The following is a 16,521-nucleotide window of genomic DNA, read 5'->3' on the forward strand; positions in this document are numbered from 1 at the left end:
GTTGTTGCCTTTTTCATTAATTAAGCAAGTCGAAAATAAGACCCCAAACTGTGCCAAGATTGCAATAATTTCATAATGTCTTAATATTGAAAAACGATGTGCATACCTCATATGCATCAAATAATGCAACAAGATCTGTGGACAAACACGTCGTTATCAAATTGCACGTGTTTTGGGCTTTTTAGCGTTTTCATAAATTTTACGGTTGAGTAATTCTGAATACTGATTTTGATGCACAGTACCTAATTTCCCATCTGACCAATTTTCGGTCATGTTGTCAAATTTTTTTTCGACAATTATGCTACCCTGCGTTTCTTTTTCCTTTCAGTATATTATGTGGCGGAAGGTTTTTTTTTAGACGAAAATGATCAGTTTTTCCAGTTTGAACTAAAATAGTACTGTTAATTTTGGATTTCTATTTTTCCATGCTTGTTTCACACAAAGCTGTTTTTAGCAGTGAAATTTGTTATACCGGTTCTGAAATATCTATTAAATTATTTCCTATGAATTCTATCAACAAAATGTGACAAATATAATAAACATATTCTGGAAATCCGGTGGAAAATTGAACCAATTTCAACGTACAATTGACACTTTTTTAGTAATATCTGAAAATTATTATCATATACCCCGACTTTTGATGTTCTTTACTAAATATTCAAGATAGCTTTGACCTATTTACTTAAATTCAAAAAAAGTTTAAGACTTTAAAATAATTTTCTTGCAGGGAAAACGTCGCAGATGTGATTTTTAATTAAGACACAAATTTCAGTGCAAAAAGGTCATATTAAATGTACTGTAGCGTCAAAAGAAGCATATTCACCCCCATTTTTTGATTAAAATTTTAATTAAGCTATGATTGTAGGAACTAAAAATGTACTTTGCTAAAAAAGTTTAAGACTTTAAATATCCGGATCGAACGTCGTAAATTAGTCAGCTGCAGAGTCCCTAACGTTAATCCATATTTTTGGGTAGACCTTAAGTTAAATCTTCATGATCAAGACTAAAACTATTATATTTTAATTAAATTCTACTCACGATAAATGTGTAAATCTGCTGGAAAATGTCAAAGCTGACAAACACTTCGATCGGTGTTGTCTTCGTTTAGTGTAAGCTGTCGCCAGTGTCCATCATAGATAAGTGTTTGCATCATAAATATGCCTTTAGTTACTTAAACCGTAGATTGAATGTTTTTTTTTTCAAATTTAATACTTGATTGGAAATTAACTGGCTCGGAAAAGTGTCTTCATTCATCAGATCCGTCCATCCCTTTCAGGCAACCTAAATTCTTCCAACCTTTTAATATCAATCTTCGAACGTCTATCTTGTGTCTTTTCGGTATTATTGACTAATTCAAAGATTCCCAGATGAAAATATGTTCACTTTTATAATATATACAAAATACTCCCTTCGAAATAGAATCCTTAGCTTGAAGAATTTGAAACGTTATGGCCTTTCAAGCCAATTTACCCCTTGCGCACTTTTGTCGGAAATCTACGGCGACCGGTTTGTGCAATATTTATATTCGAATATAGTTAATTGTCTTTCGCAAATATATATATAAGTAATGAATAACAAATTTATAAACTACGATGGGAATTGAAATGGATCGAGACGTGATCAAATCTGAGAAGCCCTTTGGCCTTCACAGGATTTGATCACGTTACCGACTCACTTCAATTCCCATCGAGGTTTATAAACTTATTAATTTCTTAAATATTGCATTTAAGAGCATTATAAAGACATTGCATTCTTGAGAGCTACATGTAAACATCGCTTTCATATCCCCACAATTCTACAAAATCAGTAAAATTTCTTGATTGAAATCATATTTATTCTAAAATGGTTAATCTGATTTTTTTTTGACAGATATACAACAACTAAGGTGCTTTCTTTAGTTTTAAAGACATTTGTTTCTGTAATTTTGATGTTTTGACAGGGAGTAAGTGTAATAGGTATTTTATGATTTATTTTGATTAAAAAATGTGTAACAGCTGTGTAACATTTTTTTATTTTAATTCGCTTCATTTAGTTTTCATGTCAATAAAATAAACAATAAAAAAATTCAACGATATCTGAACATGAAATGCCAAATTTAAGATTTTATCTGGTCTTACTGTCACAGTTGTGAGTAAATTATAATTATTATTAATTTGCTTTGATGCTTTGCGCAATATTAAGTACGTATTCTGATTGGCGCGCATAGCCAATCGAATACAACCGGTTTTGCAGGTGTGTGAGAGCCGTGTGCGAGTGTTTTGTTTTGTACAGGTGAATTTCTATTTTTAGCATTTCCTTTACGTATGACTGACCAGTGACCTACCATGGACCAATGGATTTCGTTATACTAATTAATATGCTGTTTTACTAACCCGTGCACTATATAAAGTAAGAAACCCGCCAAATCCCCACCCCGAGCTCTACAGCCTTTACGGCAGCAGATCACATCTATTAGATTCTATCACAGATCGACTAATCGATGTACAGCATATAATTATATTTTTCTGACTTGATACTGGATGCCTGGTAAGATGTTCATTTATCTTGTAATTCATTTACTTGTTTAATTTATGTAACGATCTACCGGCAGTCGTTTGAATATCTTATTGAATTATTACTTTTCGTAAATGTTGAAATGTCTTTTTGTTTCGTGTTTGTCTATGTGTATTGTTTTGTATGAGTGTTGTGAGAGTGTTTTTCTATTTTCTAGGTTTTTCTTTATATCCATCAATAAATTGTAAAACGACCCAACCAGTTTTGTTTTGAATTCTTCTAACAAGACGGTGACCCTGTGACATTACTTAAAGACTTAATAATATATATTTGTCCAATAAAACAAAATGTTTTATTTATAGATTGATCCTTTTTACAAAGTGTATGCGAGAAAATTCTAAGATAGATGCTATAGTGATAGGTTTCGAATACCATTTTGTAGCTTTAAAAATCAAGTAGAAAGCAAAAACAAGAACAAAAAAATACCACAAAGCGAGCATCCCCTCACAAAAAAGAGCTTATCTATAAATCAAGAGAGAACAGGGCATCGATCCTGATAGAATATTAATTGGTGGCACATCTGTTTGCACAGGACATAAAACAGCAACAAACAAACGCACTGACATGATTCGTTACTTTATCCCCAACTCTGTTGTGAGGGGATTATGATCAATACGAGAGATACTGCTTTTGCAAGCAAAGCATATGAAAGTTCCCTTGACCTCTGCTGTGTAAAATCTAACAGGCGGGAAATACTCTTTTAATGTGCGAAAGCCACAAACCATCTATATGCCTTAAATCTGAAACAAAATGCAAGTTTGAAATCACAAAGCCTGTCATATGTCATATTGTATGCTATTTTCATATATTTTTTTCTCACACAAGCCACCGGTCGCTCGCCTGTGGTTAGAGCGTTTGCTCTAGAGTCGCGAAGCAAGGGGTTAATACCTTCGTCGCTGGTTCGAATCCACCTGTGAGACGTAGAGACGACCGGTATTTCAGATCAGACCGTATAAACCGAGGTTCCTTGTCGCAGGAGGTGCTGGCACAAAAAAATCCATCAATGCTCAATGGCCTTCAGTGCCGATTATAGGACTAAATTTGCAGTTTTCCACCCGTAAGTGTTGGCGTCTCCATATGAGTGAAAAATTCTCGAGAGGGACGTAAAACAATTACACTCAATCAATCGCAAAACCCCCATCTTCTGCAGGTGGCCATTTGATTCTGATGTGGTAGGTGACAGATTTAGGAAATAAATAATCATTCCTTGAGAAAATTAAAATAATCTCGCCTAGACTAGCAAGAAAATAAACAATCTGTCCTTGACTATTGCTACTTATTCCTTCTCCATTATTAGATATAATTTGGATCTTTTTAATGAAAAAATAAGAACAGTCTCGTTAAATATCATCTTGAAAATAATTAATAAGTCCTAAACTGACATAATAAATAATCAATCTCGAAAAAAAAAAAAATTCCGGACCTCGACAACACTGCGAGTGATAAAATATATTAAGTTCCTGAAATTTTAGGAAAAATTCATGGTCTGTAAGATTTCAGTCCTAACACATAAATTCGATCACTTTATTCGACAACGCTTAAGAAAACATTCCGATACTGAAGATATAAGCGGGGTTATACATGCCATGTTTTTTCTTTATTTTCCACAAGCATACAAAACGTCAATAAGAGGATACATATTATCTCAAGTTTGAGATACCATTCACTTCGAGAAACAGAGATCAAAAACTTGCCTTTCTTTTATGATCAGAAACATAGATGTACTAATGGATATCAAATAAAAAAATATTGCATGGTAGACAAGCAAGCATGAGATCTTATGTTTTATGAAACCAAATGTTTTGTTTTCTTTTTGTTGTATTTTTGGATTTGATGAGAATTTGGATAGCAATAAGAAATATTTATTACGGTCGTCTGACCATTGTGTAACTTATAACCTTGAATCGAAATACCCGTTCATAAGAGTCCACATGTGGTTTGTTTTGATGATAATTTTTTTTGGAATTGTTCTAAGAGACCCAAACTTGGAGCCAAAAAGGGGATAAAAAAGTTATATACTATCTTGTCCATTAATTAAAAGGATTAAGTTTATACATGCTGTAGAAGCTTGGTTTATTTATGTCCACTTATTCGGTCTCATCTCTTGACTTCCCCTCAGTATCAAATAAAATTGTTGAAAGGATTTAAAATTGTATTTATATTGAGTTTATGAATATTCCAAAGATCTAATTTAGGGCAGTTTTTCATGAAACTGAAAACATGATACAGTTATATATAAAGGACAGCATAGGGTAAGACACCTTTTTTGCCACTGATTTCGGAAGTCTTCAAAAAGATGCAACAAGTAATCCATAACAACCTGTTTTCATCCCAGTCACAAAATGAGAATGGTTTTAAGTTTTGAAATACACAGAGATTACATAGAGGTCAGAAAATTTTCAATTTTCTCATTTTCATGTTGTTTTTTTTTATCGATTTTACAACACAGATTTATATATTTTATCAAATAATAGCAGGTGCAATTTGTGTGTAAAAAATTCAGACAGACAAACTTGTGCTTTATGTTTTCAAAAGTTAAAAGTATCTCAAATAAGATGAAATTCTTCCAGAATCGAGCAAAATGTCCTATTTCCGCACCCTCTAGTGGCTTCCGTGTAAGCTTTTAATCTAAATTTTAACTTCCTAACTACAAACTATCCTAATTTTATCAGTGTTCTGATTTTTATATCAAATTAGGTGCCAGATTTGACCGTTACCCTATATTGTCCTTCGTACTAATGCATCAGACATTCCAGTTTGAAGGCAAATACGAGTAAACAACTTCATTTTTCTTAGGGTAATTCCAACCTCCTATGATGTCATAGGTTTTTGCAAAAAACTGTAATTAGTTTAAATTCATACCTAATAGAACAATATCTTTTGGAAGAATGCTTTACAATCGGTGTAATGATAAATATTGTTAAGTTAAAGAATTTAAAAAATGCATTTTTTCTATAGTTAATCAATTATTCAATTTTTTTAAAAATGTTGACAAGGGCAATAACTACTTCTAAGGTCATTTGCTTAATTGTGAAATAGTTACCCTGATATTCACAATTCAAAAGTATCTTTTAAGTAGGAAATATTCCGGAACACTCAGCATCAGAATTATGCATTTTAAACATTTTTTACATATTTTTCATAATACAGTTTACACAAATGTGCGATTTTTTATGCGGACATACACTTCTGTTCATTTATGTTTCGCATCTTACATGTAAATAATATGGTGACCTATATATTTTTTGCTATAATTGGAAAGTTTTAAGTATAGTAAATGAAAATAAATGCAGTTTTTGTACTTCGAACCTATAAAATTGGGAGGGTGGAAGCACTTTAAAATGACACTTAAATGTCTGCATGTTTACTTTGAAAATTGAAACATTAACAAGGGTTTATGGAATAAAATTTTGATGTGGGTGCTTATAACTGATGATGAAACATTATCACAGTTTGATAGATTGAAAGCAGAGGAAAAAAGAAGACAATGTTTATTTTTGCTGCAATGTAGTTTTTACTTCCTGACAGTGTTTTGGCAGAAGAAAATACAGCTCAGAATAATACAAAACATATCAAACTTGTGACCAATAGAAATGAAAACACAAAGTCAACAATTACAGTAGTTTAGTGTTAAAAAAATAAAACACTGTATACATGTAATTACAAAACATGTGAAACTTGAGAAACGAAAATTAGAAGCGAAAGTCAACAATAACAGCAGTAGAGTTAAAATAATACATATATATGTATTTGTGGTGGGGATGCAAACGCTGACGCTATTTTTTTTTTTCGTCCACAAACTGTATCCTGCCCTCCAGGGCAGAATAGAACGGTATTATTTTAGCTGCATAGGAAGTGACAGCATTTGAAGAGAAAATATGTTCAATCCTGTGTGAATGTTATTTAGGGATCAGAGTTCATAGCGCGACAGAATCACACAGTGATGTGATATTTTGTCTACATATTTCTGTCACGGTGAAACTTGTTTTGAAATGTTTTAAGTTAATAATGATGAAAAGATAAAGTGATAAACAATATGGATATTTTTCAATCACGGGATGTACAATAAATTAGCGTTCTGATGACACTTTTTGTAACATAATTTTTAAGACCTTTTAAATTATTTCAAAAGTGTTTTAGAAATTATATGAGATTATTAATTAGTAGTTTTCAACCTAATTAACAAAAAATAAATTTTTATTCATACCTAACCCTAGGTTTAAATAGGTAACCCTAGGGTCTGAAAATTTAAAAGTGTAAAATGTAACATAAGTCATTTGGTCTTGATAACGAACGGGGTTAGCGGGTTCAATATTGGTTTTAGGAGTGTAGTTAAACCCCTCAATGGTTTGTTTCAAAACCTATTCTAACCCCATGCAAAAAAACACCTCATAAAAATCGAATAAAAAATTTCATGTCTGGGGGTATATCCAACTCAACATTTTTCTCATGGTTTTGAAAATTCTTAACGTCTTATGCCATAAAATGCTTAAAAACCGGCCGATTTTGATAATTTTTGGAAATGTTGTAGATATTTGGGTGTAGCTAACTTAGAATTCGCAAAAAATGAGTTTTTTGAAAAATATCCCTTACCCTAACTTTTTTTGCAAAATTTTAGTTATGTTACATTTTACACTTTTGTAATCCTAACCCCCTGGGTAATTTTTGGGGGTACAGAAAAAATCTTTGTGGGTCCTAAAAGCATTTTTAAATCTCTACAAAGGTGGCATAATCTTTCGTGGCTATGAGCATCCCTAAAAAAATAACGAGGGTTTAAATTTGAAAAGTGTAAAATGTAACATAACTTTTTATATCATATACTCACCGTCAATAGAAACGCAACACCCTAATTTTAGGGGTGAAAATTATATACGGGATATAACTATGTACCAAAAAAGTTAGGACATCTTTTACTTTGCCAAATCAGTTATTTAACGGTTGAATGATTTTCATTCCATTACCGGAAGTTGATTTTTAGCTCTGTTACAACGCGAAATGTAATTACAACGCGAAATGTAATAAACCCAGATAATTACATATTGCGTTATTACATTTTGCGTTGAAATCAACGCAGAATGTAATAACGCAAAATGTAACAACACACTTTTGAGAATTATTACATTTTGCGTTATTACATTTTGTGTCGAGATCAACGCAAAATGTAATAACGCAAAATGTTATTACACGATTTTTGGATTATTACATTTTGCGTTGTTACATTTTGCGTCAAGATTCAGCAAAAGGCAGGAACGCAAAAGGTACCGGTAATAACACTTTTTTCGTCACCAGATTGAGTACAATTTTCAGTAGTGTAGTGGTCGATGAAAAGAAAATTATAATACAACAGGGGAAAAAAGATAGATGCAGTTTCTTAAAATTAATAAATTTTATAATATTGATTTATTTAGCTACATTAATTAAAAATCAGTTAAATAAATGCATACAAATTATAGGTGTTGCAAATTAGAAACGTGCATCGGTTGGTAGGGTTGTTGTTGTGCAGGGGGGGGGGGAGGAGGGGGATTGACAAGTGTGTTTTTGCCTTTATTTTAGACCAATGTGACGAATCTTTAAAAAAATATTCATTTGTACTGACAGTTGTAAATATAAAGCGGGAAGGGGTTTATTGACCATTATGATACTATACTGTTCCATGCAAATCTCCAGCATTGCAGACAAGCAAAAACAAAATTCTATCTCTCTCTTTCTTTCCACCCTATAATAAAATGGATTGTATGTGCATGCATGTCCACAGCAATACAATAATAAACATACGAAGTAAACATTCCGACCCATCCCTGCCCCTCCTCGCTTTACACAAACAGAAACTTCTTATTTGTTAACCTTTTAATGAACTTACGGTCAATCTTTGGAAATAAATATGTGTTATTGGTTGGAAATTTAATAAAACTATCAAAAATATGCCAATCAAATTAAATAAATTCTGTAAAATTAAGTACAGTGTATTCAATATATACGAGTATAACTAAAATCGGAGTCAGAAAAACGATACATTTAAATGTATTTAAGCCCTAGCGTTGGTCTCATTGTTTTAGTTCTAAATATTTTTACAGCTTCTTAATATTTTCTCATGTTGGTTACATGTATATATTTGAATCAATTTTATGATCATTTTTGTTTAAGGTAATCAAAATAATAATTATAGCGAGCGCAGCGAGCGTCGCGAAGCGACGCTCGCGTAGCGAGCTCAATAGACTAACGTGTACGAACGGAGGAAATTCGGGTTGAAATCTGCACATTGTTCCAAGAAATTTTTATCTCACCGCGTGAAAAAATTCCAAACTCCCAATAATCCTTTGCGGTGCATAGCAACATGGTGGCTAAAACATAGCAACAACTAGCCTGGTCCCCTGGCTCACCCTTGCCAAGGCAGGAGACGCGAAGAATACGAAGCAAATCAGGGACAGGGAACCAGGCTAAGCAACAACTTACTTGAAAAAAATAAAAACAAGGATTTAATGCAATCTCCATGCCACAAAACTATCGTTTGCGTTCTAAGTCAACAGAATTTTTTATCTGACGTCATACTTTCGTCACTTAACAGCTCGGGTATCCCTAACAAAAAAATACTATAGTTAACTATAGTTAACTATAGTTAACTATAGTAAATCAAAGTGTCAAAGTTTTCACCAAAGTTTTTCAAAGTGTCAAAGTTTTCGTCAAAGTTTTTCAAAGTGTCAAAGTTTTCGCCAAAGTTTTTCAAAGTGTCAAAGTTTTCGCCAAAGTTTTTCAAAGTGTCAAAGTTTTCGCCAAAGTTTTTCAAAGTGTCAAAGTTTTTGTCAAAGTTTTTCAAAGTGTCAAAGTTTTCGTCAAAGTTTTTCAAAGTGTCAAAGTTTTCGCCAAAGTTTTTCAAAGTGTCAAAGTTTTCGCCAAAGTTTTTCAAAGTGTCAAAGTTTTCGCCAAAGTTTTTCAAAGTGTCAAAGTTTTCGCCAAAGTTTTTCAAAGTGTCAAAGTTTTCGCCAAAGTTTTTCAAAGTGTCAAAGTATATGCCAAAGTTTTTTCAAAGTGTCAAAGTTTTCGCTAAAGTTTTTCAAAGTGTCAAAGTTTTCGCCAAAGTTTTTCAAAGTGTCAAAGTTTTCGTCAAAGTTTTTCAAAGTGTCAAAGTTTTCGCCAAAGTTTTTCAAAGTGTCAAAGTTTTCATCAAAGTTTTTCAAAGTGTCAAAGTGTTCGCCAAAGTTTTTTAAAGTGTCAAAGTTTTCAACAAAGTTTTTCAAAGTATCAAACTTTTCGATAAAGTTTTTCAAAGCATCCCAAGTTTTGATAAAGTTTTTTAAATTTTCAAAGTTCTTGATAAAGTTTTTTAAAGTGTCAAAGTCGTCGATTAAGTTTTTCTATGTGTTAAAGTATCCAAGTTTTCGATAAAGTTTTTTAAATTTTCAAAGTTTTCGATAAAGTTTTTCAGAGTGTTAAAGTATCTAAGTTTTCGACAAAATTTTTCAAAGTGTTAAATTTTTTGATAAAGTTTTTCAAAGTATCCAAGTTTTCGATAAAGTTTTACAAAGTATCACAGACTTCGATAATGTTTTTCAAAGTGTCAAAGTTTTCGCCAAAGTTTTTCAAAGTGTCAAAGTTTTCGCCAAAGTTTTTCAAAGTGTCAAAGTTTTCGCAAAGGTTTTCAAAGTGTCAAAGTTTTCGCCAAAGTTTTTCAAAGTGTCAAAGTTTTCGCCAAAGTTTTTCAAAGTGTCAAAGTTTTCGTCAAAGTGTCAAAGTTTTCGCCAAAGTTTTTCAAAGTGTCAAAGTTTTCGCCAAAGTTTTTCAAAGTGTCAAAGTTTTCGCCAAAGTTTTTCAAAGTGTCAAAGTTTTCGTCAAAGTTTTTCAAAGTGTCAAAGTTTTCGCCAAAGTTTTTCAAAGTGTCAAAGTTTTCGCAAAAGTTTTTCAAAGTGTCAAAGTTTTTGCCAAAGTTTTTCAAAGTGTCAAAGTTTTCGTCAAAGTTTTTCAAAGTGTCAAAGTTTTCGTCAAAGTTTTTCAAAGTGTCAAAGTTATCACTATAGTAAATCAAAGTTTTCAAAGTGTCAAAGTTATCACTATAGTTAACTATAGTAAACTATAGTTAACTATAGTTAACTATAGTATTTTTTTGTTAGGGTATTTCCGATTTTGTCGGAAACTTCCGAAAAATTCGGAATCTCGATCCCGATACTTGGGAAGTGATTTCTATTTATTCTTTTCTTTTTTTAATGAACTGAGGATAGGCAGTGCAAGTAAAACCTGTGTACATTTTTTTGATAGTAAATAACTGCGCTCGCCCCAACGGTCGCACCGTAGAACATATTATTTTATTTTATTACATACTGTTTTATTACATTTTGCGTTGTCATTAGTGTAAAAATAAAATAACGCAAAATGTAACAAAGTAAAAGCACGTTATTACATTTTGCGTCGAGATCAACGCAAATATAATAACGCAAAATGAAATAATCTAAAAATCGTTTTATTGCATTTTGCGTAATTTTATTCTACGTTGTTCTTGACGCAAAATGTAATAATGCAAAATGTAAAAAGCCAGGTTTATTACATTTTGCGTTGTTATTACATTTCGCGTTGTAACATATCTCCCTGAACAGAAATAAAAAATTAGCATTTTTAATAAAATTATTGACTATATTTTGATTTTTCAAGGTTTTGTACCTGTTAATTATAAGTCTTGTACTAAAAGTCCGGAAAAATATCCTTCTTTCTATTCTGGATGTGATGCCTGTATTTCCTCAAAGTAACTGAAAGCACGAATTTTCATTGCTAGTGTTGGAAATTTTCAAAATGAAGGAAAAGGGGAGACCTACAGATGCAAATCAACACTACATAACGACTTTTCGGCCTCATGTGTTTCAAAAGCATGAATGACAGTTCCTTGACCGGAAGTCCAAGGGTTACTACACTACGCCAAGTTCTGTATGAAATCAACAGAAATAGAGACAAATCAGTTGTCGCGACATGTTGAAATCAATTAAGTCATTCTTCTGAGGTTTCGACATCATTTTTTCACAAACCAAGTATTGCGAACAATTTGAAACATGATATATTATTGTAGTAGAAATTTCCTTGATAAAATTAATAATATGCAAAATAGTTATCAATCAGATGCTTCCTAGTGTGTTGGCTATGGAACATTAAACTTTGTAGTGACCAAGACAAAGACGATGACTCAGCGTCTTTTGGGACATATAAATACCGGAGAGCACTAGTGTTAAGTCTACAGGTAGCAGTAGAACAGTGCAGATCATCCCTTACAAAAGTAAAATTATTGCAGCAATATTGCTGCTATATTGCGGCAACATTGCGGCAACACATTTTTGTCACCAGAAACAAGCTTTTTGGGTTAGTGAAATATCACCGCTAGCGGCAACAACTTCTGGTGACATTCTGGCAATTCTGCCATAAAAAATGAAATATCACCGCTAGCTGCAACAACTTACGGTGACATTCTGGCAATACTTCCAAAAAAAACTTTCTGGAAACATCTAGGATTACCCATGAGCCATTTGTTGAGCATGCTCAGTCATTTACTTCCTCTTTTTAAATAAAGTGGAGGGAATTCAAAGGCAAGCATGTTTTGCTTCATTACTGACTTGTATCAAGTTGATTAGAGTTATTAATTGTGTACAGTGGGATTAGTCAAGATGAGTAGTAAGACTGCATAGTGTGGAATGACTAGAAAAAAGAATTTAAGCAGAATTAAAGGAATGTGTACTCTGTTTCCATATCATCAGACTTGGTGAGTCAAAACCAATATTCTTTCTGAGATGAATGATTCAATGGAGATAAAATTGGAAAAATTATACAGTGTATGTGTTTCAATTAGTGCGTGTGATGCATGCATACTAGACTTTTATGTCTATATATCCTAGAGTAGCAGGAAAAGATGAATTAAAGCATGTTATTTGAAAACTAATGCAGAGTTGCTGGACATTTTCACAGTGGCATATTAATATTGTTTCTATAAACATTTTTTATGCGCCCGTCTCGTATAGATCGGGGGTACATATTGTTGTCCTGTCTGTTTGTTTGTAAACTTTAACCTTCACCATTTCATTTGAACCAATGATAGATAAAGATTTCATATTTGGTATGTCTACTCCACTAATTAAGTTCTTTCAAATGACATCAAGGTCAATGACCTTGTGACCTTGACTGTGACCTATATGCTAAAAATAGCTTTTTCGAATATTCATCATAACTCAAAATCAATGAGAGATAGGACTTTTTATTTAGCAAGCATAATTCACTAATTAAGCTTTTTCAAAAGACACCTGAAGGTCAATGACCTTGAGACCTTGGCTGTAACCCATATCCTTAAAATAGATTTTTTGAATCTTGGACATAAATCCTGAGCCATAATAGATAGAAAACTTGTATTAAGTATGCACCCTTCATTAATTAAGCTCTTTCAAATAACACCAAGGTAAATGACCTTGGGACCTTGACTGTGACCATATACTTAAAATAGATTTTTTGAAACTTCAACATAACTTTTGAGTAATAAAAGAAAGAGAATTCATATTTGGTATGCACCCTTCACTAATTAAACTCTTTCAAGTAACATCAAGGTCAATGACAATTTGACCTTTACTGTGACCCATATGCTAAAAATAGCCATTTTGATCCTTATGCCATAAATTTTGAACTATAAGAGATAGAGACTCCACTGATTAAGTTCTTTCAAATGACACCACGATCAATGACCTTGTGACCTTGACTGTGACCCATATGCTATAAATAGCTTTTTCAAACTTTATTGCCACCAGGTGCACAGTGTTTCACAAACATATCTTGATTTCCATTATGATGATCAACATAATTTTCTATCTGTTCAAAGAATAGCAGAAGTAGCTATTTCTTATTGACCCTGTGGCTTGCTATTATTTGTTATATTCCTCAGCACAGTTTGTTAATTGTTAGATTGATAGATCATTATTTCTATTAAATACCAATTAATTTATATCTAACTTACATACGAAAAACGATATTGCTGCAATAATGCGGCAATAATGCCGGAAGATGTTGCCAGAAGATCAATATTTTGGTCATTATTTGCAGCAATATTGCCGCAACCCCTTTCTGGCAATATTGCCGCAAAACTAATTAACATACGAGAAACGATATGGCCGCAAAATTGCGGCAATAATGCCGGAAGATGTTACCAGAAGATTAATATTTTGGTCATGATTTGCAACAATATTGCCGCAACCCCTTTCTGGCAATATTCCCAGATAGCAAGACTATGTTGGGCCAACATTGGCAAAAGCTTGTATGGTTGGCGTAGGGGGACCAACGTTGGGCCGACGTTGGACCAATATCACCATGCCAATCTTCTCGACCATGACAGAATTCCTATGTTGGCCCAACGTTGGGCCAACGTTTCCAACTTCCATTCAATTTACTTCCCAAGGAAGGAGGGATGTTGACGTTGGCCAAACGTTGGCCCACTGTTTGTAATACACCCTCAAAGAAAGTGTCTTTTAAAGTTGGTAGTAATATGTTGGCCCAACGTTTGCCCGATGTTTGTAATACAGACTTAAAAAAGTGTCTTTTAAAGTTGGTAGTAGTATGTTGGCCCAACATTGGCCCAATAATTGTAACACATCCTTTAAAAAGTGTCTTTTAAAGTTGGTAGTAGTATGTTGGCCCAACGTTGGCCCAATAATTGTAACACATCCTTTAAAAAGTGTCTTATCAAATTGGTAGTAGTATGTTGGCCCAACGTTGGCCCAATGTTTGTTATACACCCTTAATGTATCAATTTGGTAGTATATTGTAGTATGTTGGTCCAATGACAGCACGAGTGTTCTTTTGTTTAGGTGTTTCAAAGATGGGATATTTATATTAATATATTGGGCCAACGCTGGCCCAATTATTATACTGTCAACTAAAGATGGTGTCAATTTTAGCTGCTGAGCTGATATTGTATGTCCATGCTTTTAATTGGATGACTGTTTTTGTTTAGAGCTGATATATTCAACATTTTAAATTTTAACTTAAGTGATCACAGCACCAAAGAGTGTTTCATCATATATTTTTTGAATTGTGCACATGCATGATTATTTATTTGAAATAAAACCCTTAAAATTATGAATTTTTTCATGAGCGTTGTATTTATGAGAATTTAGAGAAAACTGAATACGTTTTCAGGAACAGGATGTGAATGAAGCCTAGATATACATAAATCAAAATGACACAGCTCTATAATTAAATTGAAACAAAAGTTAGGCGTTCGGTAACACGTGACCAAACTGTGCAGTGAGCTGTCATATTCAATTGCTCACAGGTGGTGATAGACTGAAAATTCAGGGGAAGCAAGAAGAAGTGAAATTTAAATTTGTGGATTATACACTTGCTTTATAGCTGCATTTAGAAGAGATGTAAGTATATTTATTCTTATTTATTCAGGTTAACTGTTAAAATTGATTCGGAATTCATTCATGTCATGTTTTTGCACACAAGCACTGTGAGTTAAGGTTAAATAACATCTTTTAAGTTGTTTCTATCTATCTAATTCTGAAATGTCTATTACAGACACGATTGTAACAAAGAAATTCAGTCAGAGACTGCAAGGAAAACAAATGTTGTGGCGGTAAATAACAATGAAATCGAAGACCATGCATTAAGAAGTGTATGAAGAACGAGTCGGTATGACAAAGATCAAGATGAAGAAAACGGAAGGCGAGGAAGGGACGGAAAAAGAGCCGGAATACAACAAAAGGACAGTAATAAACAGTCATAAAATAGGTTTATGTCAAGAATCACTTAACCAATTGCAAATGTTTCTATGTAATAACTACGTCGGCCCAACAATTTGCCATCTGACAGTAAAAAAAAGGGGTTAATATTGGGCCATCCTAACCAACCAGTTGTTAAGGTTGGCTGTTGGTTGGCATACACTAAAAACTACGTTGGCCCAACAATATGCCATCTGACATTTCAACATAGGGCCAACGTTAGCCCAACCTAACCAAACAGTTGTTAAGGTTGGTTGTTAGTTGGCATACACAAATGACTACGTTGGCCCAACAATATGCCATGTGACATTTCAACAAAGGGCCAACGTTGGGCCAACCTAACCAACCAGTTATTAAGGTTGGCTGTTAGTTGTCATACAATTATATCTACGTTGGCCCAACAATATGCCAACATGTTGGACCAACGTTGGGCCGATGAGCAAAATTACCGTGGGCCAACGTAAGGTTACCAACAATGGGCCAACGTTGGAAAAAAAATTGGGCCAACGTTGGCCCAACTATGTCTTGCTATCTGGGTTGCTGCAAAACTAATTTACATACGAAAAACGATATAGCCGCAATATTGCGGCAATGTATTGTCAGAATGTTGCTGCAATATTGCGGCAATAAAGCCAGAAGATGTTGCCAGAGGGTCAATATTTTGGTAAGGGATGGTTAAAAGGTAAGGAATTTATTGTCATTCTTGTGTTGCTGCAACATGTTTTTTGGCTAAAAAGTGTTGCGTACAATTAAAAACATGAAATATTTTGTTAATTTCTTATTATTATGTTATATTATGTTATAATATATATTCCCTTTTTGGGTGTGTTGTTCTTATAAATCTTTTTCATATTTTATACTAGAGGAAAATCAACCTTCATTGAATATGAATATCCTGAAATTAAAAGAAATATATGTCAGCTTCCCAGCAAATGACCTCTGTTCAGAGGTAAGTAGCATTTTTTGTTAAGTTTTACACATAATCTACTTTAATGCAATTTTTACAGTACAAAATCTTTAAAAATGTTTATGTTACATTTTACACTTTCAAACCCCAAGGTTATGAATATACTTTTTTTTGTATTTCTTAAAAATACAGGTAATTAAAGTAAAATCAGGATTGTTTTTTCTTTGTCTAAGCTAACCGTACTAATATAAAGTGATTTAATTTTATACGTAATCGACTAAATATATGACAAAAATGAGGTCTGCACAAAATGTGTGACTGCACAAA

The 16,521-nt window shown here is 33.0% G+C and overlaps 1 long non-coding RNA gene across 1 annotated transcript; it reads left to right on the forward strand.

The window, feature by feature from the left end:
- The first annotated feature begins 14,626 nt into the window (after positions 1-14,626).
- Positions 14,627-15,169, forward strand: LOC134253863 (uncharacterized). The gene is made up of 2 exons (XR_009989185.1): positions 14,627-14,930; positions 15,085-15,169. It is a non-coding gene; the product is annotated as an uncharacterized LOC134253863 (long non-coding RNA).
- Positions 15,170-16,521: the final 1,352 nt, after the last annotated feature.

The sequence above is a fragment of the Saccostrea cucullata genome, unplaced genomic scaffold (genome assembly GCF_032062105.1).
Source record: "Saccostrea cucullata isolate Sc308-1 unplaced genomic scaffold, CSIRO_AGI_Scuc_v1 ctg1846, whole genome shotgun sequence".
NCBI classification, from domain to species: Eukaryota; Metazoa; Mollusca; class Bivalvia; order Ostreida; family Ostreidae; genus Saccostrea; species Saccostrea cuccullata.